The sequence below is a fragment of the Hemitrygon akajei genome, chromosome 10 (assembly GCF_048418815.1).
Source record: "Hemitrygon akajei chromosome 10, sHemAka1.3, whole genome shotgun sequence".
In the NCBI taxonomy this organism is placed as follows: Eukaryota; Metazoa; Chordata; class Chondrichthyes; order Myliobatiformes; family Dasyatidae; genus Hemitrygon; species Hemitrygon akajei.
In genome coordinates, this window is record NC_133133.1 from 134732923 (window position 1) to 134759648 (window position 26726).

Consider the following 26726-nt stretch of genomic DNA (forward strand, 5'->3'; position numbering starts at 1 on the left):
ATCCCACTCAACGCAATACACCTGCCTTCTCTCCATATCTTTTGATGTCCTGACCGATCAGGAAACGATCAACTTCCGCCTTAAGTATACCCACATTCTCACTGCGGTCTGCGGTGGCAGATCTGGCTTATTTCAGGTGAGATCTGTGAATGATACTGTCCGTGTGAAGGCAGTGTTTTAGTTAACTGTGATGGCCTGGAGAGGTCGTTGTCTGAGGCTGAACAACTTGAAGAACGCTCAAAATCCAACTCTTCATGGACTGATTTTTGATGTTTCTGAGCCCATATTCGTTGGAGTTCAGAGGAATGAATAAGGATCTTGCAAGTCCTGGACAGAATGGAAGTGGGGCGGATGTGTCCATTGGTAGGAGAGTCAATAATCTGCGGGAACAGCCTCAGATTAAAGTGTGGTCTTTAAAACTGAGATGAGGAGGAATTCCTTATGCCATCAGGTGATAAATCTGTGGAATTCATTGCTACATGGCTGTGGAGGCCACATCGTTGTATAATAGGCTCTTGATTGGTAAGGAGGTCAAGGGTTGCAGGGAGAAGTTGGGAGAGTGGGGTTGTAAACAAGTCACCCAGTGATGAAATGGTGGAGTAGCCTTTATGGGCTAAATGGCCTAATTCTTCTCCTATATATTTTGGTCTTAATAACAGAACCAATTGACAGAAAATGATTGTGGTGTGTGTATAACTTAAGATTAGAGCCATTTAGAGCTGTAGACCACTGCAACATAGAAACAGGCCTTTCAGCCCATCTAGTCCATGCCAAACTGTTATTCTGCTTAGTCCCATCAATTTGCACCTGGACCACAGCCCTCTCTACCCCTCCCATCCATGTGCTTATCCAAACTTCTCTTAAATGTTGTAATTGAACATGTATCCATTTTATTGGCAGCTTGTTCCACACTCTTACCACTGTCTGAGTGAAGAAGTTACCTGTCATGTTCCCCTTAAATATTTCACTTTTCACTCTGAACATATAACCTCTAGTTCTAGTCTCATCCAACCTCAATGGAAAAAGCCTGCTTGCATTTACCCTGTTTATACCCCTCATAATTTTGTATACCTCTGTCAAATCTCCTCGCATTCTTCTATGTTCCAGGGTAAAAAGTCTTAATTTATTTAACTTTTCTGTGTGACTCAGACCTTGAGTCCTATTAACATCCTTGTAAATTTTCTCTGTACTTTTTTCTAGTTTTTTGATATCTTTCCTGTAGGTAAGTGACCAGAATTTGTTCACCAATATCTTATGCAACTTCAGCATAACATTCCAATTCCTGTACACAAAGATTTATGAAGCCCAATATGCTAGTAGCTCTCTTTATGACCCTATATATCTGTGATAACACCTTCAAGGAATTATGGATCTGTATTCATCTCTCTGTTCTACCACACTCCCAACTGCCCTACCATTCATCGTGTATGTCCTATCCTTTTTTTTCCTTCCTAGTTGCAACACCTGACACTTGTCTGCACTAAATTCCATATTCCAGCCCATTTTTCCAGCTGTCCAGAGTCCACTGCAAGCTTTGATAGTTTCCCTCACTTTCCGCTAAGCCCCCTATTTTGATGTAATCTGCAACTTTGCTGATGTAGTTTTCCATATTATCATCCAGATCAATGATGTAGATGACAAATAACACCAGGCTCAGCTCCAGTCTCTTTTGTCACAATTGAACATTTCTTTCCTAATTTGACTTTTTTTTCCCATTTTACTTATATTAGGGCAAATTAAAGAACTAAAATTCATATAAAACGTGCTTCAAAGTGCTCTACCAGTCTTTGAATTACACTTTGTCTCAGTACTAACCTTGTAATCAGGTAGATTACCATTGGCCTTTAGATTTCATTAGCTGATAAGGTCACTGTAATGAGCTGTGCTCTATTGTTGTGCTTTATTATAAGGTGTATAGATAATCTGCATGTTCAAGGGTAGGTAGCTGGTCAGCAACTTCCTTGTCTTAGGCTCAGTGATTCATTTCTCATAGTGCCGCTGGATATTTTTTCTTTGGTTCGGTTTGTTTGTATCAATAAGTGTCTATTGGATTTGGCTTGTCTGAGAAATCAGCAAACTGAAAGTTCGTTCAGCAAAGTGTGAAGAAAACCAAAGTTATTCTCTTCAGTCCAACTGCAATTGCAATCCCTTGTACTTAAGCAACACTTCCATGCAACCCCTGGACAAATATATATATATATATATGATGGTTCATGTTGTTGGTATTGTATATGACTTGAAAATGAAGCTTTCAGAATTTGTTCTATATCTGTCGGCATCGTAAGTGCACATTGTTGTAGGAATGAACGTTCTTGCTTAGTTCAACAGCCCTAGATATAGTGACATTCAGGAAACATAAGCATTATACTGGAGAATTCAAATCTGCCACTATTCACTCTAGTGTAAGAAGATACCCAATACCCTTGTGAAAATGAATCACACTCCAGCTCCCAATTCATCTTTTTTGGGGTATTTTCAAGCTGCCATTTGTTTATTGTTTCACAACAAGATGTTTGTTCTATAGGGCTTGGGCTAGTGACAGTGTCCAATTTGTTGCACTCCCTGTTCTTGCCTCACCATTCTGCAAACTTTTTCAGTGCACTCAACACAAAGCTAAACTTCAAGTAAACATGTTATCAGCTCTTTAATAGCACGGGCTTTATCTGCTGGTTAAGGTTTCCCTCTTTACGTTATATTGACAGTAAGCTTTGTGTTCAGACGCTGTGTGCCCACAGTAGCCAAGAACAGAGTTCAGCCAAATGATCTGTACCTATTCTGTACAGCTGGCTGCTGAACGTGAACTGGCGTTTGTATATAATTGCTTCCTACTTCTAGTCCCCTGCCTTACTCCACCCCCACAGCACACTTCAGAAGTCTATTTTGCTAGCTAAGCTAACTTAAATTGCTTAACCAGCACTGGGTAATGAACAAAATTAAAATCTGCTCTATCGTGTAATCTGTTATGGCCTTTAATCTACACCTTTGTGGCAATTTGCTGTTGCATTCTGCATGATTCCCACAGCAGTTTAAATTAAAACATACCAAGCATTCTCCATTTGTCTCATTCTTTGGAAGTATTACTTTGAGAAGAATGCAATATTTATTGCATCAGTGAAGTAGTTCTGCTTACCTTGGATGAACAGAGTGGCTTGGATGGGTTGTGAGACCGAGGTAGTAACCACCCTCTCTGCTGTGGTATTTATCAGCAGAGCGGGGAACCCTTCTTGGAGATCAGGCCAAGTCTCAGTTCCTCAGTGAATGTCTCCAGAAAATTAATATTAGGTCTCTGCTTCATTGCTTTCATGAGACTTTATTGTGTGTGTAAATTAGCTGCTGCACTTTTCACATTACTGTGTACTGGCAGCCCCAGGTTATATAAGTGTTCTGTTCCTGTGAATTCTCTGTAAGCCGATTATTTTTCTGTAAATCAGAAACCTCCATATTTGATAGCAACTCATTTTGCATAGCTGTACTTGCTATAATTTCATATCATTTACCATTCACATTAAGCTACTCATAATCAACCTAATTGAATGTATACCATATCCAATCATTAATGAATGAATGACTTTCTATTGTTATTATCATATTGAAAAATTCTTTAAAAACTTGTAAAGCAGGAAGCCCCCCTGCACTATAAAGCATCTTTCTTGCAGTAATCCTTCAAGGGATATGCTGAGGTCATAGGAGGTGCATTGTACATTTGTTCAGTGTCCACTATGTGAGTTAAATTTTTGTGAGTTCATTCAACCCATTTCTCTACAATAGAGTCATACAGACAGCACAGGAACAGGCCTTTTGGCCCATCTAATCCATGCCAAAACCTTTTAAACTGCCCTTGCCACTACCATCCATGTACCTATCCAAACTTCTTTGAAACATTGAAATCGAGCTTTCATGCACCACTTGTGCTGGAAGCTCATTCCACACTCTCATGACCCTCTGAGTGAAGAAGTTTCCCCCCATGATCCCCCTTAAACTTCTCACCTTTTAACGCTTAACCCATGACCTCTGGTTGTAGTCTCACCCAACCTCAGTGGAAAAAGCTTGCTTGTATTTACCCTATCTATACCCCTCATGATTTTGTATACCTCTATCAAATCTCCAGTAGTTTTAGATTCTGTAGGGTGTTTAATTACTTGTCTGTTTCAATAGTTTTAGATTTGGTATTTTATCTATTCTGACCTGGACATTCCTGTTAACGGGTGGGTGACAATGAAAATGAATAACCTTTTGATTGCAGAAAAAGTCACAATGAACTTGAATTGACATCAGAAGAGCTTACATGAGGGCTCAGTTGAAGTATTTTCATCTTCATGGAGAAATAAAATTCTCCTGAAGAGATTGACTATTGGTCGAGTGAATACAAGAAACACAAGCAAGGAGTGATGCTCGTAACATGCTGAAATAATATAGCACACACCAACTTCTGGAGCAGCTCAAAAGGTCAGACAGCATCCATAGAAGGGAATAAAGAGTTGATTCATGAATGGTCTCAGCCTGACTTCCTCCAGCATTTTGTGTGTGTAGCTCTGGATCTCCAGCTCTCTTCAGTTAGAGTAGGTACATCTCTATAATGGGTGCGAGACACTTAAGTGTAGTATTGCAGCAAAGTTGCAGAAGGAAGTAGATGAGAACTTCAGATGTCGCAGAGTTCAAAGATAAAATGCTGCAGGTGCTGGAAATCTGACATTAAAATACAAATGCTGCCAACACTCGGCAGGTCAAGCAGCATCTGTGGAGAGTGAAGCTGTTAACCTTGCAGATTGGAGGTGTTTCATAAGAACAGTTAGAAGTGAACACATTATTGTTTTAGGACGTATTGAAATGAAATTTAAGTTTTGTTTCTTTCTCCAGGGATGCTGGCCGACCTGCTGAAGTTTCCAACATTTGCTGTTCTGTCAGATCAGAAAGTACTCTGGAACAATGTAAAAATATTTATTTGGACTGTATTTGTGTAACTATAATTAGATGAGCTTTTAGAGAAGCAATATTTCTGACATGCTGGATTGTAGCTATTCATATACAAATACAATGGTCCAATTTTGTGCGTTAATAGTGTCAGATCTGCTGGATGCCTGTGGCATGTTGGTGGATTGAGGTACAGTGGGGACAATGCTCATTTCCTTTGATTTTCCAGCATGTGGCCTGGAATGTCAACAGACTGAACTGACCTGTTGAAGTCAATAGAAGAAATGGGCTTGGAGAAGTTGATTATTATGTGAATAACATATATACAATTTAATATATTTTAATTAATTGAAAATAAAATTTTTACTGTGAAGTTTTTAGAAACAACATGTTATACGTATGAGGAGTGTTTGAGTGCTCTGTGCCTGGACTCGTTAGAGTTTGTAAGAATTAGGGAGTACCTCATTGAAACCTATCGAAAATTGAAAGGCCAAGATAGAAGATGTTTCCTATAGTGGAAGAGTCTAGGAACAGAGGGCACAGCCTTAGAATAGACGGACATTCTTTTAGAAAAGGACAAATTTCTTTAGCCTGAGGGTGGTGCATCTGTTGAGTTCATTGCTACAGACACTGTGGAGGCCAAGTTGTTGGGTATATTAAAGCAGAGGTTGATAGGTTCTTGATTAGTAAGGGTGTCAAAGTTTAGAGGGAGAAGGCAGGAGATTTGGTTTGAAAGGGATAATAAATCAGCCATGATGGAATGGCGAGGCAGACTTGACGGACTTGAATAGTCTAATTCTGCTCCTTATGGTCTTATTTTCTGTGCTACCGAGTATGTTCACATGTGAATATCAACTAAACTAGTAGTCTTGACCTCACTATTTGTGAAGGCAGTTCTGTTGCGGAGGGGTGGAGCAGGAGAGAATGGTGGGTGCACCTCCCTCTTTAAACTGCACTGATCAATTGGTGTTGATGTTGCGGAAGAGGGCTGCACCCAGGGTCTTCTCCAGGAAAGTACGCATTGCTCAGCTGGAAAGTCGTGGAGGAATCTCCATCACCGCCTCCTCACCCTCCGTGCTTCTTCACTGGGGATGGTGTCCTCTTTCTCTCCGTTCATCCTTCTGGCATAGGACCTATCTTATCTCCACCTGAAGAACAGCCACACCCTGCCTAGGTTTGCATACTTCAGATTAGGTATTATGAATGGCCATGTTGTGACAAGACATGCAGACTGTGGAATCCCTGCTGTCAGTCTTAATCCTGTTCCAGCACCAGACTGCTTGCAGCCAGCTCCCCTCTGAATGTTTGAGTAATATCCATTATCTTTAATGTAGATCCTGGCTATGTATTCACTGTTAATTGATTTTATTGTTCTGCATGATGTTTGTGATCTAACATCTAATGCTTATTGTTTCTTTCCTTTGAGACCTTTTTTTTAATGTTAATTGAGCTTGCTGCATTAATTGGTTATGTGGTCAGCAGATCATGGAGTTATTGTTTATGTCTCATTACTGTTCTGGAAGACTGCAGCGTGCATTTTATACCAAAAAAAGTGGCCAGATTTTTTAATGTTGCAACAGTGAGGTAAATAGTGCAAGTAAACACAGATTGAATTTGCCCTCCCAAATCCTGTGTGGAAAAAATAATCTTGGCATTTACTCAGTAGATGTTACAAAGCATTACATTTCTGACAAAGTAACTCAACAAAATAAAGTCCATTTTCTTCCAGCAGTTTGGACACACTATTTTACAAGTACTGATCCACATTCCATAAGATTATTTTAACTTCTGATAATAAAACTTCAATTTTTAAAACATTTCTGCCCTGTTTTCTTTCTCTCAGTCCTGTCCATCTTTCTACCCTTACTTTATTGTCCTTTCATTTACTACTTTAACTGATGCTGCTGATTTTTGATTGTACCATCACTTGCCCTGTTTTTCAGCTCCCCATTTAGGCTGATTGTACTTTGTGGATCTCTCCACGGTTTTGAAGTTGTAGAACACCTTCGCCGAGGACATAACCTGGGCTAGTAGAGTTTTAATCTGAACCTCTATTCCTGTCCACATAAGACCATACAACATAGGAGCAGAATTAGGCCATTCAGCCCATCAAGTCTCCTCCACCATTTTATCATGACTGATCCATTTCCCTCTCAGTTCCATTCTCCTGCCTTCTCTCTGTAACCTTTCATGCCCTGACTAATCAATAACCTATTAACCCCTGCTGTAAATGCAATGATCTGGCCTTTACAGCTGCCTGTGGCAACGAATTCCACAGATTCACAACCTTTAGCTAAAGAAATTCCTCCTCATCTCTGTTCTAAATGGATGTCCCTCAACTCTGAGGCTGTGCCTTCTGGTCCTAGACTCTGCCACAATAGGAAACACATCCTCTCCACATCCACACTTTCAACATTCGATAGGTTTCGATAAGATCCCCTTCATTCTTATAAATTCCAGTGAGTACAGGTCCAGAGACATCAAATGCTCCTCATACGATAAACCTTTCATTCCTGGAATCATTTTCATGAGCCTCCTTTGAACTCTCTCCAATGTCAGCACATCCTTTTCCTAGCTAAGGGGCTCAAAATTGCTGACAGTACTCCAAGTGAGGCCTCACTAGTGCCTGATAAAGCCTTAGCATTACATCCTGTTTTCATATTCTAGTCCTCTCAAAGTGAATGCTAACATTGCATTTGCTGTCGTCACCACCGACTCAACCTGCAAGTTAACCTTTAGGGAATTCTGCACGAGGACTCCTGCACTGCTAAGTCCCCTTGAACTATATTATCCAAAGCTCTTGCACCACCAACTTTGGACAGTTCTTAAATGCAATGTGTTAATTGACCTTATTGTCCTTGTATGTTTCAAACCTTTATCGTGACTGAGACGTGATGAAAGTGGTGATGTGGTTCATTTGAGCTAGCAGCACTAATACTTTGATGAGGAAGTAAGGTTCTCTTTTTTTTTTAGGCAGAAGAGAACAGAGCTAGCTGTCTCAGCAGTGGATCATAAATGATGATGTGACTGAAAAGAAGGGTGGGAGTTTATTAGTTAGGAAATCAGTGGTGTCTTCTTATGTATTGTTTCATAATACCTTATATCTGCGGACCATACAGCACCAGTTTTCATGAATGCACAGTGAGTGAGGGCATTGCTTCAGATGCCATAACAGGTCTCAAGAGTCACTTTTGTTATTCACATTTAAGCATTGTGGTATGCAGCAGTTTAGTGCTGCTGCTTCAAACCCTGGTGATCTTGCTTTGATCCTGACCTCTGATGCTGTCTGTGTGGAGTTTGCATGTTTTCCCTGTGACACGCAGGTGCTCCATTTTCCTCCCACATCCGATGACATGCTGGTTGAATAATTGTCCATTGCAAAATGCCCCAAATGTCAGTTAACAGCAAGATAATCAGAAGGGGGTTGATGGCATTGGAAAGAGAATAAGGTGCAGTGATGCAGGGAAATAAGGAGAGAAGAGCTGGAACTGATGGGATTGTTCTAATGGGTGCTGACATGGACCTGTGTTGCAGTAAGTAGGTGATAATTTAGCGATCCAAAGTGGCAGCATTGTGGAACAGGTGAAGGAAGAGATCTGCAGGGCTGGTGGTGTTGACCAGCCACTGAGCAGCACCACAGGCCGATCTAACCACAACCTTTCCCACTGCTCTCCAGTGTAGATTTATATTGCTCAGATCCAGTAGTCATGATAACATTCTGGTGATTCTGTGTCCTCTTTTAGGTGTTAATGTTCCTTTGGGAATGGCATTAAACTTGTAAACATTCCCAATTCCAGTCTACTATTCCACCGGGTGTTTGAAAGTTGAGGAGAATTCCCAGCTGATTTTTGCTGGATGTCATATTCATAATTTTGGATAAATAATTAAGATGAGCTAAGAGTTTTCATTTCTTTGAAATCAAATGTTCACCTACCTACCTGTCAAAACCTCCCCTCGTCCTGACTTGTACCAGGTTCAAGTAAGCCATAATCTTTTTTTTTTGAAGACTTACTTCAGCTCCTGTTTACATTCTCAAACCTACCACTTCATGGCCTTCACCCTCCTTTCCTCTCTAATGTCTGGCAGCTCAAGAACCGGCTGGCAATCAGTTCCCCTCCAGTGCTAGCCTCTTGAGCAACATGACTTTTCTCAATATTGGCTAACGTTTCTGTAGCAGGCTATGTTAAAAGCATTTTGGAGAATGCTTAGAGGAGCAATTGGGAGAAATATCCAGGAACCTTTCAAGCATGGACAAGGCATGAACCAACCCGTTCAGTATTGACCATTTGTCAATGGAACTGGGTTAGGAAACTCATTACGCAACTCGTAATTAATGGAAGCTCGCACTTTATTATCTCTGTACAAACAACAACGTAACTATGTTGACCCCGGGCCGACAACTTAGAACATGAATTGTACTGCTCCCTCTGTACCAATACTCACACAGGCAGCTTTTCCAATTTATAACCCTGAAGTAGGGGATCTCTGTTGGCCTGATGATTGATCTCTTCTTCTCCCAGCCGCTAGTGTGGGCATTCTTCCTCACGATGGTGATTCTCCAGAGTTATTACGGATAGTGTAATCAAAGTGACAACTTTTATATTCATTTGTTATTAATTCAAATGTAGCATTCCAGCGTCATGTGTCCGACTTTTAACACCTTTTTATTGACTCTGCTCCAGTTCAGCATCCTTTAATGCCCTCTTCCCAGCAAGTGACAATCAGTAATACATGGCTCCTTGTTCTCAGTCAGCAAAGAGCTTGATTTATGCAAAGCAGATGCTGACTCCAAAAGTCAAAAAAGTCAAAAGTCAGAAGTGTATAAGATGATGAGAGGCATTGTTCGTGTGGCTAGTCAAAGGCTTTTAACCAGGGCTGAAATGATTTCCAGAAGAGGACATAGGTTTAAGTTGCTGGGGAGTAGGTACAGAGGAGATGTCAGGGGTAAGTTTTTTACTCAGAGAGTGGTGAGTGCGTGGAATGGGCTGCTGGCAATGGTGGTGGAGGCGGATACGATAGGGTGTTTTAAGAGATTTTTGGATAGGTACATGGAGCTTAGAAAAATAGAGGGCTACGGGAAAGCCTGGTAATTTCTAAGGTAGGGACATGTTCGGCACAACTTTGTGGGCCGACGGGCCTGTATTGTGCTGTAGGTTTTCTATGTTTCTATGTTTCTAAGGGTGGGTTTGAGGCAGGAAGAATTCCAGAATTCCTTCCCCAAAGAGAATTCCAGAATTCTCCCTTCCCAAAAGGGTGGGAACTCTTGTTCTTCACCCTATTGTGATAGGCTGATAACAAGATTCTGTATAGAGCATAAATAAGACCATAAGGCAGGGGTTCCCAATGTTTATTATGCCATGGAGCCATAGCATTAATCAAGGGGTCTGTGGATCCCAGGTTGGGAACTCCTGCCATAATATATAGGACCAGAATCAGGCCATTTGGCCTGTCAAGTCTGCTCTGCTAGTCAATCTTTTTTTTCCAACACCATTCTCCTATCTTCTCCCTATAATCCTTAGCCTCCTTGCCAATCAAGGACCTATCAATCTCCTGTCTTAAATATACTCAATTACTTGGCTTCCACAGTGCCCTTTGCCAATGCATTCCACAGATTCACCACCCACTGGCTAAAGTTCCTCCTCATTTCAGTCTGAAAGGACATCCCTTCATTCTGAGTTATGCCCAGAAATGCTGCATTCACAATGCTTTGCTTATACAGTCTTAATTCTTTGTCTTCTTTTCCTCTCCGTTTTTCATTCATCTCCTTCCTGCACCTCCTCCAGACAGATCAACTGTGATCAACAACCCTCACAGCCAGCATCACCACCACTTGTGTCATTTAGTTGCTTTTTGTTCTCCCTGCTCTCTCCGTTCCCATCACTGACAGTACCTAGTCTCTTCATCCCTTCCCCCTTTCTTGCACCTGAAAGCAATTTCAATTTCTACCTTTTCTTAGTTCTGATGAAAGGTTATCAACTTGTCACATCAACTCTTGTTTCCTACTGCACAGATGCTGCCTGACCTGATGAGCATTTTTCATGAATTCTGCTTTTATTTCCAGCATCCAACACCTGCAGTTTTATTTCTGTGAATTGTTTCAAAATTATGGCGCTTATTTACTGATGTTCCTGAGAAATAGTCTTCTACGTTAATTTCCATACAGCCTTGTGCAGAAAAATAGTTGAATGTAACATTAAATGCAGGCACCTTTCAAAGGAATGTTTTGAAATGAGCAGCATTACAGAACAATGAGGAAGGGGTAGATATGTAGGGGTAAATATGCTCCTTTGAATGGCCCATCACAGAGGTTGTGTTTATAGCATCTCCACATCTAATATTATTTAAGGCAGACTGATGTACTCAGACACCTCAGACGCCAATTAATAGTTATGCTGCAAACACGAGGAAATCTGCAGATGCTGGAAATTCAAGCAACACACACACAAAATGCTGGTGGAACGCAGCAGGCCAGGCAGCATCTATAGGAAGAATCGCTAGTCCTGATGAAGGGTCTCGGCCCGAAAAGTCGACAGTGATTCTCCCTATAGATGCTGCCTGGCCTGCTGCGTTCCACCAGCATTTTGTGTGTGTTGCTTTAATAGTTATGCTCACTGTTTCAAAGCTTGAGTTAGACAATAAAAGTTGTTTCATTTCTACCCCTGAAGAACATAGAATTTTTACAACAATCAGCGATTTTATGGTCATATGTACAGATTTTAGATGTTTCAAACAATTCCAGTTCTGAAACTATCACAAGTGGAATTTAAACTCTCAATCTATTGATGACTTGTACAGTAACACTGGCATTCCCACTCAAATCCTTGCCTGTTTTTGAGGGTTTCTATTCAGGAGTTTTGACAATCTGAGAGGTAACCTTCAGGATCTAGCTGTCTCATGTAGAGCCTCTGGAGGACTGCCTCCCTACTTCTATTGGTCAGAGGCTGTGTACCGTCATCTAAGAGCACTGCCAAAGCATCAGCTCATCTGTGAAAACAGCACAGGCAGCTGCGCCCTGCAGAATGGTCATGATCATTCTTAATTAGCAAATTAATCCTTAATAGGAAGGCAAAATGTTGAAGTAAATGAAAATTTGGGGGCTGATGTCTGGGAGTTCTCAGTACAAAGGAGTGGTTACTTGTAGAATGAACTTTGAGGTGAGCAAAAATCTCAGAATCATTTCATGGGCAGGTGCTGGAAGGAAGCTGGGGAGTGGTTGGGGAGGGGGTGGGTGGAGAAAAAATTAGCATATCAGTCCTAAACATAGTGTACACTCCTAATGTGTCTCTAAACCTATAATCAGCGGCTGAATATGTCATACAGTTTTGCTGTTTGCAATGAAAGATATAATTAAATGACATTATAATGACTCTTAATCATTCTTCATGTTTTGGATTATAAGTACTGAGTTACCAGCAGTGAATGTGAGCACCATGTTCAGCTGCTGGAAGACGGTCTGTTGTCCTTTGTGGTTAAGCTTATGACAGCAACAGGCCTGTGTTTTGCAGAATGTGTCACGTACTTTCACTGCAGTGATATTTTTGATGTTTTAGCTATTGTCTTGTATTTTGAGATCAGCAGAAATGTTAATCGTCATGCCATGCTTGCACCTGAGCAGCTCCTGTGTGAGCATCTCAGGCAGATGGTGGCTTGTGATTTACAAAGAGAGCCTGCTCCTGCAGTCTGCCAAGCAGAGTCACGATAAGCTGAAGATCAATGCTGCCTGCCCTTGCGTAGAGGCTGCACGGCCCTTGTCCGATGCCACCCTTATCAACTGCTCCAGATCCGAGGTCTGGCAACTCGGCTTTTGAAAGAAGCTGAGAGATGTAAAACCGTATCACCCTCATCGGCATCAGCCAGTGTATGTGCAGCTTTGCTGATTTCAGCATAACAGTTTATTTTTCCTCACTACTTGTTTTTAGATTATACATTTCTAATCCATGATATGTCCCTGTCACGTCAGGGACTGATATTGTTCTGGTGATGTGGGAGTTTTTGCTGGAGACTGGCTGGCAATTAACACACTCTGTGGTGCAGATGTAAGGTTTTGTAATACTGTTTTATTTCAAGAGTGTAATTACAGTATAGCCGATGTTATTGTAGCCTCAATTTCTGTTGAAAAGCGTAAGAGGGGAAAGGGACAATTTTTAATTTGTCAAACGTTTCTTAAAGCATTGGCATTTCATTTGGGTGTTTGAGAGCACAGTGTGCTGTGTTGAGTGACTGCAGCTGTGACGCAGTTGCAGTAAGGTTGAGCAGATGCCACAGTCTGTTTAGTTGTGTAATTTCTCTGTACAAATGAACTACATGTTGAATTATTAATTGCTGAAATTTAACTGCATTTGGGTTAGCAGCCTGTTGCATTTCAATTAATGGTCCTTGGGTAGCTCAATATCTCAGATAAAAGTCCAGATGCTGCATTGGTGCGCAATGAAATCTGCACGAAAGTTTGGATGCATTTCTGAAGGTTTCATTAACATGACCCACTTCTGCCTGCTCTCCTTACATAACCCGAGAACAGGCTGTCCCTGAGTTACATTAGCCTCAGTTCCTGAGAAATATCTATGAGCCAATTTCTCTGTAAGTCAGAAACATTCATTTTATATCGTAGCCCATGATATCTCCTCATATGGTGATGACACGCCTGCAAGTCAATTACCAAGATCGGAGAATAACGCAACGCAGCATAACCCATATTGTATTGCTCTATGTGTAGATTCTGAAATTCTTTCATTTCATTGAATATTCAGCCTAGCACTAATACATCTAGTCATTAATGAATACCATAAAAATATTACATCGTTATTTTTGTTACTAGCATGAAAAATGCCTTAAGATATATGGCAAAACTTGCATGAAGTCAGGTTTCCATAAGTTGAGTCAGTCATAAGCTGGGAAAGTCTGTTTCCACCCTGTTGAACATCATTTGGAAGATGTGTGGAGGGTAACTAGAAGGTAGCCAATAAGTCTGTCACGACAGGAGTGGGTGGCACTGCTCTTCAGTGTCCATCACCACAGCACCCTGGCAGTTTCCTGAAGGCTGTGACTGGCAGATGAGAGCCAGGAAAAGGCGACACCGCTTTGATCTACCGTAGCTTCACTAGTTACAGCTGCATTTGCCCATGTCAGATTGGGAGGAGAGACAAGCATGGTACTTATGGAAAAGATGCATGTCCATACCAAGGATAAATGGTCAAATTAGTTTATTTTTATTTCACTGTTTTATTTAGAGATACAGCACAACAATAGGCCCTTTCAGCCCAATGAGCCCACGCCGTCCATTACACCTATGTGACCAATTAAGCTATTAACCTGTACCTCTTTGGAATGTGGGAGGAAACCGGAACACCCAGAGTAAACCAATGCGGTCACAGGGAGAGGGTACAGACTCTTTACAGATAGTGGTGGAGTTGACCCGGGGTCACCAGCTGTGCTGCCCACTGATTGTCCGCTGTCACTACGCTACTTGCACAAGGTTATAATCAGATTCTGCAGTTCCAAACCAGGGTTCCCAACGGGCAGAGCAAGGGCCTGCAGGAGCCCCGTACAATGGAGTTCTTGTTTAGAAACAGTCTTCCTGCTCAGCAAGGAGTACAGGTTGGAGATGTCCAGGAGGTGTAGGGTATTGTAGGAAATGGAGGGCACACTGCAGAATTTCTGGCAGCTCTGGATATGAAGCTGAGCTTGAGGTGGGGATAGTAATGTAGGAACAGCAATGTGCCTCTCTCTGTGATTGTTTTCGATTGGTGTCCTTGAAAAACTTCCATCCTTTTGCTCCTGCTCCCTCGACGTGAATGTTGCAGGCTCTGGCAGTGTAACTGTAGATCTGATTGAAGAGTGGCGGAAGTTGGTGCGGATTGGTATTAATCTTTAATGAACGTTAAGTGGCCATGGACTTAGGGTCACTCCTTAATGCAAATTTTATTTTTGGCTGACTCAAAGTCTGGAACAAGCAGATCATTCAGATCCTTGTCTGCGCAGAGCTGATGGACAAAACAGCATTACGCTGCAGTCCTAGTCTAAGCTCAGAGCTGGCATCCACATTGTGACTTGTGATGAGGTGGGGGATTTCATTTACCTTTCTCTTTATTATTTCGCTCTGCTCGCTTGATGACATCGCTACATCCTGGGCTATCAGGTGAGTTCTGACTGATACTTTCCTGTGTGGGCTCCAGATGCTGAGGCTGATTAAGCCTCACAGCCAAGGTATTCGAATTGACCTTATCATTAGTCACTAGGTATACCCTCTATAGATAATCCTGTATTTTTTTATGGCTGTAGCTGAGCATACGTGGTAATTGAGAAGTGCTGTCTTGTCACATGTGGTTTGACATCTTTTGTCAGGAGTGTTGAGATATTAGGGTAGAAATGATCGTTGGTCTCTTGCTCTAAAAGCATCTACTGTATTAGAGCCAAACCATGACTCTAGGTATGGATAGAGAAACAAGGTTACCATTCATGTCCAAGACCTTTGCAAGTTTTCTTTGTCTCAGTTTTAGAGTTGAGTTGTTAACCCACTTTCTCTTTCTACAGATGTCATCTGATCTGCTGAATGTTCTCTATATTTTCAGTTTTTATCACAGTTTTCCAGTGTTTGCATTATATTTATTGAGATACAGTGTGGAGTATGGGCCCTTCCTGTCCTTCAGCTGCGCCTCCTAGCAACCCCCGTATAACCCTAGCCTAATCATAGAACAACTTAACTTGTACTTTAACCTGCATTCTATTAAAGATGGCGGTGTGACGCAGTTTGCAGTGGCCTCTCCGGAGCTGATATCTGTTATTTGTCAAGCGGGGTGCTGTGCACAATCCTAATCTGATGAAAAAAGGACGTGGGAGGATGGAGGAATATCTGGAAATCTCGAGGAAGGTCTTCTTCATTGCTGCTGCTGTTGTGAGGTCTGGATCTCTGCTGGGAAGAACAGGCCCCCAGTCCTCGGGGTCGCGTTGCCAGTGGCCGGTGGTGGGGGCGCTGTAGTGCACTCGGCAGAGGATGGTGCTCAGAGAGGCTGTGCTGGAGGGGATGGTTGGAGGCTGTGAGGTTCGACAGACTTGGAGTCCGATGTGGTCGGGGTGCTTTCAGTGTGTGCTGTGTCTGCGAGGCTGAGTCCGGCGGCACTTTCAATGTGTGCTGTGTCTGCGAGGCTGAGTCCGGCGGCACTTTCAGTATGTGCTGTGTCTGCGAGGCTGGGTCCGGCGGCACCGTGGAAGTCCATAGTGGGGGTATTCCCTTCTGCCGCCTGCGTGGGATGACGAGTCTATTGGGACCCTGAGGACTTGTGGTTTCTTCGAACTTATAGTCTTTTAACATCTTTGGACTATTTTTACTGTGCCCATGGTCTGTTTTTTTTATCAATTATGGTATTGTTTGCACTGTTGTAACTATGTGGTTTTGTGTAGGTCTTGTAGCTTTAGTTTTTGGTTTGTTGGGTCGTAGAGTTGGTCTCCTGACTTGGTGTGTCTGGGTAGTCTTGTTTTGTGTGGTGGGTTTGGAGCTCCTTTCCGGGGAACGTGCTAAGATGGTAGCACAATATTAATATGCAGCAGCCTCTCTGGACTCTGGATTTGGGGATTGCCAAACGTTATGTGGATTTTCTGGTGTAGTCTGTTTTGTCGTGTGCTTTTGTGATATCATTCTGGAGGAATGTTGTTTCATTTTTTAACTGCATTGCAGTTGTGGTTTCTAAATGACAATAAACGGAAATTCAATTCAAATTCAATTCAATTCAAATTCAATTTACAATGAGCAATTTAACTACCAACTGGTACATCTTTGGACTGTGGGAAGAAACCAGAGCACCCAGAGGAAACCCACATGGTAACGAAGAGAATGTAAAGACTCCTTACAGGCAATGGCAGGAATTGAACCTGGGTCACTGGTACTATAAAGTGTTGTGTTAACCACTATGCTATTGTGCCACCTTGTATTTTCAGTTTTCATTTCAGCTTTCAAGTGTGCATTTAAAAAAGAATGTTCACATATACTAGAGTAAGTTTATTATCATTGCATGTACCCACATAGTGTGAGTATTTTTTGCTTGTATGCCATCCAGATGAATCTTTCCATAGATAAGTTTGTCAAAGTAGTGAAAAGGAAAATTGAATGCAGAAAGGAGTATTACATTTGCAGAGAAAGTGCAGTGCAGTTGGTCAAATACAATACAAGGTCCATGAGGTACTATCATTGGGAGATGAAGAGTCCTTTTAAGCTGTGAGATTGTGCTTCTGAGTTCAGTTCCAGTGATGCAAATGTTTTGATTTTTTTGGCATGGCTAGACACAAGTTTTATTATGAATATTGATCTGGAATTTTCATTCTGTAATTATGGGCAAGCAAACACTGAGGATCGATGTTGGGAGGCAAAATGTGAAATGTTTTCAGTTTAGGTCATCCGTTATTTGAAATGCAGTTGGTCAGTGCTAGCTTCGTCCTCCACCTCTTGCTCCCTCTTTCAGTTGTCAGCTGTTGGCAAAGATATTTTGTAGGGCATTCACATGAATTTGGAAATCTGCTGTCTATATCAGCTGCCCAGTAACGGTTTGACTTGCCAAGGGCCATCACTGGGGCAGCATGGCTCTTTCTGTGGGCATTTTTCTGCCCTTGTATGTGGATTTTGCAATGGGGTCATGTTTATGGTGAGAGAAGCTTGTTTTCTTCCCCACCCCACAATTGAATACCCTTGAGTCTGGCATGGTGATTCAACCATTACTCCTTGATCTGAGACCATTGCAGATCAAAGTGTAATGGCCGTTATTTGAATAGCAAGCAGAATCCATTCTAGTGTGGTTGTCAATCACCTGTGCCTTCAGGGAATGGAACCCCTTTTGGCTTCACAATATCACAGCCTTGAAATTGATGCCTTAAAATTAAAATTAAAATTATCTAAATGGAGAGAAACTGGAAAGTGCTTCTGTGCAAAGGGATCTGGGGGTCCTGGTGCAGGAAACACAAAAAGTTAGTATGCAAGTGCAGCAGGTGGTCAAGAAGGCCAATGGAATGCTGGCTTTTATTGCTAAGGGGATGGAGTATAAGAACAGGGAGGTCTTACTGCAGTTGTACCGGGTATTGGTGAGACCACACCTGGAGTACTGCGTGCAGATCTGGTGTCCATATTTAAGAAAGGACATACTGGCTCTCGAGGCAGTGCAGAGAAGGTTCGCTAGGTTAATTCCGGGGATGGGTGGGTTGATGTATGATGAGAGGTTGAGTAGATTGGGACTCTACTCATTGGAGTTCCGAAGAATGAGAGGCGATCTTATTGAAACATATAAGATTGTGAAGGGGCTTGATCGGGTGGATGCGGGGAGAATGTTCCCAGTGATGGGTGAAACTAGGACTAGGGGGCATAATCTTAAAATAAGGGGATGCCATTCCAGGACTGAGATGCAGAGAAATTTCTTCACTCAGAGGGTAGTGGGGCTGTGGAATTTACTGCCCCAAAGAGCTGTGGAAGCTACTACACTCAATAAATTCAAAACAGAGATAGATATTTTCCTGGATAAAAATGGCATTAGGGGATACGGTGAGCGAGCAGGTAAGTGGACATGAGGCTAGGTTTAGATCAGCCATGTGATCTCCTGGACCAGTTTTCAATAGCCTGGATGGGTCGGAGAGGAATTTTCCAGATTTCTTCTCCTCAATTGGCAACTCGGTTTTTTTTCCCCGGGTGATCACATGGGTTTGGGCAGGATGAATAATAAAATAAAATGGACGGCATGGTGCCCTGTTGGTTGGCACTGTTGCCTTGTGGGATTCGGTGAAAACTAGAGTTAAGATTGGATCAGCCATGATCTTGTTGAATGGCGGAGCAGGTTTGAGGGGCCGATTGGCCTACTCCTGCTCCTATCTCTTATGTTCTTATGCCGTCATCTTGGTGCGACTGCATTCCATCACAGAACCCCTCCTTTATTTGCTCTCTTCCAAGGGAGCAGGAGATGCATTCTGCTTTCCTACAGCAGAGGTCACCTATCACTCCCTAATAGAGTGGGGTGCTGAAAGCCTTGAAAATATGGTGCTGACCCATCCATCAGTCTGTAAAGATCCAAACATTCAGAGATTTGTGGCCACCATAACCCTTATCTCCACTGAGAATGCAGTCCTGGTCAATGCTTTGTCCTTATGTCCACTGAGAATGCAGTCCTGGTCCTGCTGTGTGGCTCGAGTTGTGATGTGGCATGCAGCACGTCTGTTTCAGGATCTCCATTATAGGGTGGATTCTCTGAAGGCAATGTTTCTGTTCAGGATGCACTCGGGGAAAAGAGCTCTCCAAGCACCTGGCTGAAAAGGGCTTCCTCTCTCTCTCTATCTACCAACACAATGGCTTGCCCTTCAGACCATCTTCACAACTTCTGTCTGCAACTAAATACAGTGATGATGTTTTAGAAGGTTTGTCAGTTAACTGTTTTAGGCTTTGTTTCAGTGGAATGGTAGAGTAAAAGAAGTTTGCCCTCTTCTGCGATTACCATCTTGTTTTACAGTGCAGGCACAGTTTAATACTCTCAGCTCCCAGGGTATCTTCAACTGCTGTGATTTATCTGAACAGCAGTGGGAAGGTTCCACCTCTGGTGCCTGCCATTGTCTCTTTTTTATCCCTTTCAGTTGAAGCATTGACACAAAACCAGGCGAGGATCTGCAAATGCTGGCCACAGGGCTATGAGGAGTCATATCTTACAAGTATAAACTGGAAGAGAGCCGTTTCTCCCATGTATTCATGATTGAGTATGCAGTTTGATACAGCCTTGCCCAATCCTTGGGAGAGACAGAATGCCCAGGCTGAAGCAGATTTGTTCACCTCTTGCATGAGGTACTTCCGGCCCCATTTAAAAATACATCCAATTCTCAGAAACTCAGGAACACTGAAACTCTGCATCCACCAGAGGCTTTACCAGTTACTAAGGGTCCAGTCTTGTCCGGGAAAAGCATTTCCTAATACAGGACACTTTGCTACCCTTAAGTACCTTGCAATCTTATCTTTCCTGATGTGTTAATTGGAAATGATGGGCCCATATAAATAAATGGCTGGAATAATTGTCTTAAAGTCTACACATCTGGGTTATTATCTGAAGTATTTTGACAATTAAATCCACTGGAGCAAATGGAAGGTGGATAATTTTTTTGTCTCAACTGTGGCATGACTGCACAAAGACAGCAGAGCCTATCAGTATGGTACTCTCCTAGAAAAGTGCAGAATATAGAACACAGTACAGGAACAGGGCCTTTGGCCCACACTGTTGTGCTGGACTAATTAAATCAGTAATCAGTTGCCCACTAAACTAATTCCTTCTGCCTACACAATTTCCATATCCTTCCATTCTCTGCATGTTCATGTACCTATCTTATGAGCTTCTTGAATGCCCCTGTTGTTTTCACCACCACCACCACCCCAAACAGTGCATTCTTGGCACCCATCATGTATTCCAGGCATCCGCTACTCTCTGTGTTTAAAACAAACTTGCCTATACATCTATTTTGAACTTATCCCCTTTCATGCCTTCTGGCATTAGACGTTTCAATTCCAGGGAAAGCGGTATTGTCTATCTACTCTTATCTATGCCTCTCACAATCTTATAGAATTCTTTCAGAACTCCCCTCAGCCGCGTCATTCCAGAGGAAAAAAATCATGCTTGTCTAACTTTTCTGTATAGCACATGCCCTTGAATCCATGCAGCATCATAGTAAACCTTTTCTGCACCCTCTTGAAAACCTCAACATCTTTCCTTCAATGAGTGCCAGAACTGAAAGCAATGCTCCATTTGATGCCTAACTGGAGTTGTATAAAACTGCAGTGTAATTCCCTAATTCATGACTAATAAAGGCAAATATGCCATATGGCACCTTTACCACCCTATCAACCCATGTAGTCACATTCAGGGGGCTGTGAACAACATCTGCTCATTGACTTTGTTAACTGTTAACAGTCTCTTTACATTTGATCTCCCAAAGTAGAATACTCCACATTTGACCAGATTAAACTTCATCTGCCATTTCTCTGCCCATATCTGTAACTGATCTATCCTGTTGTATCCACTATCCACAGCAATGCCAATCTTCATATCATCCATAAATTTTCTAATCCACTCATCTGTTTTCATCCAGGTCATATATACTGTGGAACACCACTAGTCACAGATTCAGCTGGAATAAATCCCATTGACCACTACCCTCTGTCTTCCACAGGCAAGCCAATTCTGAATCCAAACAGCTATGCATCTTCATTTTCTAGATAAGGCTCCATGAGGGACCTTGTCAAATGCCTACAGTATCCCATCCCATGAAGGCAACATCCACAATCACCTTCATGATATCTCCACAACAATCTCATTTAGGTTAAAGATATGACTTACCCTGCACAAAGCCATGCTGACTTTCCTCTAATTAGTTCAAAGTTTTCCATTTGTTCTTGCATTCTATCCCTAATAATCCTCCCCAGAAACATCCCTACCTCTAATGTGAGACTCACTGGTCTATAGTTTCCAAGATTATCCCTGTTTTCCTTCTTGAATAATGGAACTACCTTGGTGCTCCCAATCCTACAGAACCTTGCTTGCAGCTAAAAAGAACTCAAAGATCTTGGTCAAGGCCCTATCAATCTCATCTTTTGACTCTGTCAATAACCTGGGGTATATGCTGTCAGGCCCTGGGGACTTATCTACATTTACATTCAACACTACCTCTTCCTTTATCTCAAAATGCATCAGCAAACTAGCATACTCCACAATAATTTCCTTATCCGTCATGTCCTTCTCCTTGATAAATCTGATACAGAGCACTCATTTAGTATCTCAGCCACATCCTCTACCTCTAAGTATATTTTCCCTTCTTTACCCTTAAGTGGTGCTACCTGCTCCCTAGTTATCCTCTCATTTTTTGTGCTCAATTGGAAATGGAAGCAGCAATCTTCCAACGAGAGCTGCTATCAACTGATTACAATCTGAGTCAAATCAGTAACTGTCCTGAATTTTCTTTTCAATTCTTCTGATTAACTAACAAGTTATGTCTTAGCCGATCTGTATTTGATTAGAGTACTGGTGATTGATTGTAATACTGCACAGACACAACAGAGCATTCATACACAGGTTTGGTGAAGAGCTTTAAAAAGAGGTTTTTTAACAGGAGTTGCTGATTGGAGTACTGAGCAGATACAACAGAAGCATTCCTGCACAGGTCCAACAAAGAGCTTTAAAACTTAGTCTCTGTAAAAGAGAGATACCGCCTAGCAAATCGGTTGTTGTTGAAGTAATCTGAGGCACAGTACGAAGGCTTTGGCTCAACAGGGCATCAGCAAGAACAAGCGGAGGCAAGGTAAGTAGGTGAGTTCATTTCTTATTTAAATTTATAACTGTTGAAGATTATATATCAATAAAAATATTCTAAAAATGAAAAATAAATTTTGAATGAATAGCAGATACGTCTACGGAGCCAGTATTCTGCTGTGGGTGTCAGATGTGGGATTTCCACCCAACACGATGCCCACATCTGCGCCAGGTGCATCAAGATGCAGTTCCTTAGAGGCCATGTTAGGGAACTGGAGCTGTAGCTTGATGACCTTGTTGGGGAAAGTGAAGCAGTGATAGACAAGAGTTACAGAAAGGTAGTCACCCCAAGACTACAGGAGACAGATAAATGTGTGACTGTCAGGAGAGGGAAGGAAGAACATCAGATGGTGGAGAGCACCTCTGTAGCCATCCCCCTCAATAATAAGTACTCCATTTTGGCGTTTGCTGTGCTTGGGGGGGGGGGGGGGTGGGAACCTATCTGGAGAAAGCAACGGTGGGTGTGCCTCTGGCACTGAGTCTGGCCTTGTAGCTCAGAGGGTAGGGAACTGAAGAGGATGGCAGCAGTAATAGGGGACTTTAGAGTCAGGGAGACAGGCGATTCTGTGGATGTGAAAAGGAAACACGTGGTAGTTTGCCTCCCAGGTGACAGGGTCTGTGATGTTTTTGAACGTGTCCACAATACCTTGAAAAGGGAGGATGAGCAGCCAGAAGTCATGATACATATTGGTACCAATGACATAGGTAGAAAAATGGAGCAGGTCCTGAAAAAGGAATCCAGGGAAGTTAGGAAGGAAACTGAGAAGCAGGACCTCAGGGGTAGTAATCTCGGGATTGCTGTCTGTGGATTGGAATAGAATGACGTGGCAGATAAATGCACAGCTGAAGAATTAGAGCGGGGACAGGGATTCAGATTTCTGGATAATTGGGACCTCTTCTGGGGCAGGTGGTGCCTGTACTAAAGGGACAAGTTGCACTTGAATCGAAGGGGACCAATATTTTTACGGGTAAGTTTACTAGAGCTGTTGGGAGTGGTTTAAACTAATATGGCAGGGGGATGGGAACCAGTAAAATAGAGCTGAGGATGAGCTGGCAGGTATGCAAGTAGATGATATAATATATAAAATGAATGTAAGGAAGGACAAGGCAATGATTGGATACAAATGCAGACAGAGCAAAGAGTTAAATTGTACCACAGAGGTAAAATTCATAAGGGTGAAGAATGCAGGACTGAAGGTGCTGTATTTAACTGCGAGTAGCATCCGGAATAAGATGGATGAATTCATTGGCACAATTAGAGATTGGTTGGTATGATGTTGTGAGCATCACTGAATCATGGCTGAAAGAAGGCCGTAGTTGGGAGCTTAACGTCAAGGGATATACTTTGTATGAAAAGGACAGGCAGGAAGGCAGTGGTGTGGTCTGTTGGTAAGAGATGGAATTGCATCTTTAGGAAAAGGTGACATGAGGTCAGAGAATGTTGAAACTTTATGGGTGGAGTTAAGAAACTGCAAGAGTAAAAAAACCATTATGGCAATCACATATCGGCTTCCAAATAGTAACCAATATGTGGGGTGGAGATTGCAAAGGAAGCTGGAAAAGGCATGTAATAAGGTTAATGACACAATTGTAACGGAAGACTTCAATATGTGAGGGGGTTGGGCTATTCAGGTTGGTGTTGAATTGCAAGAGAGGGAATTTGTTGAATGCCTACAAGATGGCTTTTTAGAGCAGCTTGTGCTTGAGCCTACTCAGGGAAAGGCTGTCTTAGATTGGGTGTTGTGTAATAACCCAGATCTTATTAGGGAGCTTAATGTAAAGGAACCCTTAGGAGGCCGTGATCATAATATGATTGAATTCATACTGCAGTTTGAGAGGGAAAGCCTAAGTCACATGTATCAGTAGTGCAATAGAATAAAGGGAATTACAAAGGCATGAGAGAGGAGCTTGCCCAGCTGGATTGGAGGAGGATACTGGCGCAGATGACATCAGAGCTGAGATGGTTGAAGTTTCTGGAATAGGTCACAAGGCACAGGATAGAGATGTCCCACAGAAGAAGTTGTTCTCAAATGGCAGGGGTAGCCAAGAGTGGCTGACAAGGAAAGTTAAGGACTCCATAAAAGCCAAGGAAAGGGCATATAGGGTAGCAAAAGTGAGTGGGAAGTTGGATGATCATGAAGCTTTTAAAATCCAACAAAAGGCAACTAAAAAGTTATAAAAAGGGAAAAAATGAAATATGAGGGCAAACTACCCAGTAATATAAAGCAGAATACCAAAAGTTTTTTTTTTCAGTTGTATAAAGAGTAAAAGAGAGGTGAGAGTTGATATTGGAACATGAAAAATGATGCTGGTGAGGTAGTAATGGTGGACAAAGAAATGGCAGATGAGCTTAAAGTGTATTTTGCTTCTGTCTTCACTGTGGCATACACTACCAGTGTGCCAGAGGTCCTGCCCCTAAGTGCTACACCTCCTTCCTCACCTCCATTCAGGGCCCCAAACTGTCCTTCCGGGTGAGGCAACACTTCACCTGTGAATCTGCTGGGGTCATCTATTATGGCGGCATGAGTGTCAGGGAGCAGGAATGAATGCCTTTGCTATTACAAAGGAAAAAGTGCTAAGCAAGCTGATGAAAGGTCTTAAGGTTGTTAAGTCTCCTGGACCAGATGGACTATATTCCAGTCCTGAGAGTTGCTGAAGAGATAATGGATGCATTGGTCATGATCTTTCAGGATTCACTTGATTTTGGTATGTTCCTGGAGGACCAGAAGATTGCAAATGTCACTCCACTTTTTAAGAAGGGAGGAAGGCAAAAGACAGGAAATTATAGGCCAGTTAGCCTAGCCTCAGTGGTTGGGAATGTGTTGGAGTCTATTATTGAGGTTTTGGTGTACTTGGAGACTAATGATAAAATAAGTCAAAGTCAGCATGGTTTCTCTAAAGGGAAACCTTGCCTGACAAATCTGTTAGAATTCTTCGAGGAAGTAACCAACAGGGTGAACAAAGGAAAGGCAGTGGATGTCATTGACTTGGATTTTCAGAAGGTGTTTGATAAGGTGCCACACATGAGGCTGCTTAGCAAGATAAAATCCTATGCTGTTACAGGAAATATACTGGCATGGATAGAGAAATAACTGACAAGCAAGATGCAGAGAGTGGGAATAAAAGGGGCCTTTTCGGGATGGCTCCCTTTTGACTAGTGTGTTCCTCAGGGGTCAGTATTGGGACCGCTACTTTTCATATTGTTTGTCAGTGATTTGGATAATGGAATTGATGGCTTTGTGGCAAAGTTTACAGATGATACAAAGATAGGAGGAGGGGTAGGTAGTGCTGAGGAAGCAATGCAATTACAGCAGGATTTAGGCAAATTGGAGGAATGGGCAAAAATGTGGCAGATGGAGTAGTGTTGGGAAATGAATGATAATGCATTTTGGTAAAAGGAACATAGTGCAGACTATCATCTAAATGGGGAGAAGCTTCAAACATCAGAGTTGCAGAGGGCCTTAGGAATTCTCGTATGCAAAACTCCCAGAGGTTAATTTACAGGTTGAGACTGTGGTAAAGAAGGGAAATGCAATGTTGGCATTTATTTCAATGGGAATAGAATGTAAAAGCAAGGAGATAATGCCGAGGCTTTATAAGATACTAGTCAGGCTGTATTTGGAGTATTGTCAATAATCCTGGGCCTTGTATCTCAGAAAGGATGTGTTGTCATTGGAGACAATCCAGAGGAATTTCACAAGTATGTTTCCAGGAATGAAGGGGTTAGTATATGAGGAGCGTTTGGCAGTTTTGGGTCTGAATTTGGAAGAATGCGACCAAATTTTGAAAGGACTCGATAAGATAAATGTGGAGAAGATGTTTCCTATGTTGGGGGTATCCAGAACTGGAGAACACAGCCTCAAAATTGAGCAGTGACCTTTTAGAATAGAGGTAAGGAGGAATGTTGTTAGCCAGAGAGTAGTGAATCTGTGGAATGCTTTGCCACAGACTGCGGTGGAGGCCGTCCGTGAGTATATTCAAGGTGGAAGTGGATTGTTTTCTGATCGGTCAGTGCATCAAAGGATAGGCGAGAAGGCAGGTGTATGGGGTTGAGTGGGATCCGGGATCAGCCAGAATGGAATGATGGAGCAGACTCGATGGCCGAATAGCCTAATTCTGCTCCTATGTCTTAATGGTCTTATGTATTTAGCTCTGAGTAAAGCAGCAATAGCTCTGTACAAACAGCTTGAAGGCACATTTGGTTTAAGATGACCTGGTGAAACACAGCGATGATTTGCTGGCATCAAATAAAACTACTAACTACTCTATTCTGGGAAGAGATCACAGTAATCAATAGCCTGTAACTTCCCTTTTGGATGTGAACTGCCTGAATGACCTGGTGAACTGAAGTCTCGAAGGTGCAGGATGGTTGTGGTGAGGCACGTATGGGCTGAAACAAGGCAGGGCCTGGGCCCGAGAACAAGGAACAAACCAATGTATAGCCATTGCTAGAGCTGATCTGAAGCAGCAGATCCGAGGCAAGGTGAAGCAGGATCGAGTCAGTGG

General features: G+C 42.3%; 1 protein-coding gene across 5 annotated transcripts in view; it reads left to right on the forward strand.

The window, feature by feature from the left end:
• Positions 1–26726, forward strand: part of LOC140734701 (contactin-1-like) — a 715399-nt gene that overhangs the window by 197277 nt on the left and 491396 nt on the right. Inside the window, exon 1 of one of the 5 annotated variants that reach the window (XM_073059027.1) lies at positions 12050–12065. The exons of 3 other annotated variants lie outside the window; for them this stretch is intronic. The gene's annotated coding sequence lies outside the window, so the exon portion shown is untranslated. Of the gene's footprint in view, positions 1–12049; positions 12066–14925; positions 15047–26726 lie in introns of those variants that run through there. One more of the 5 variants, XM_073059026.1, reaches the window with a different exon arrangement.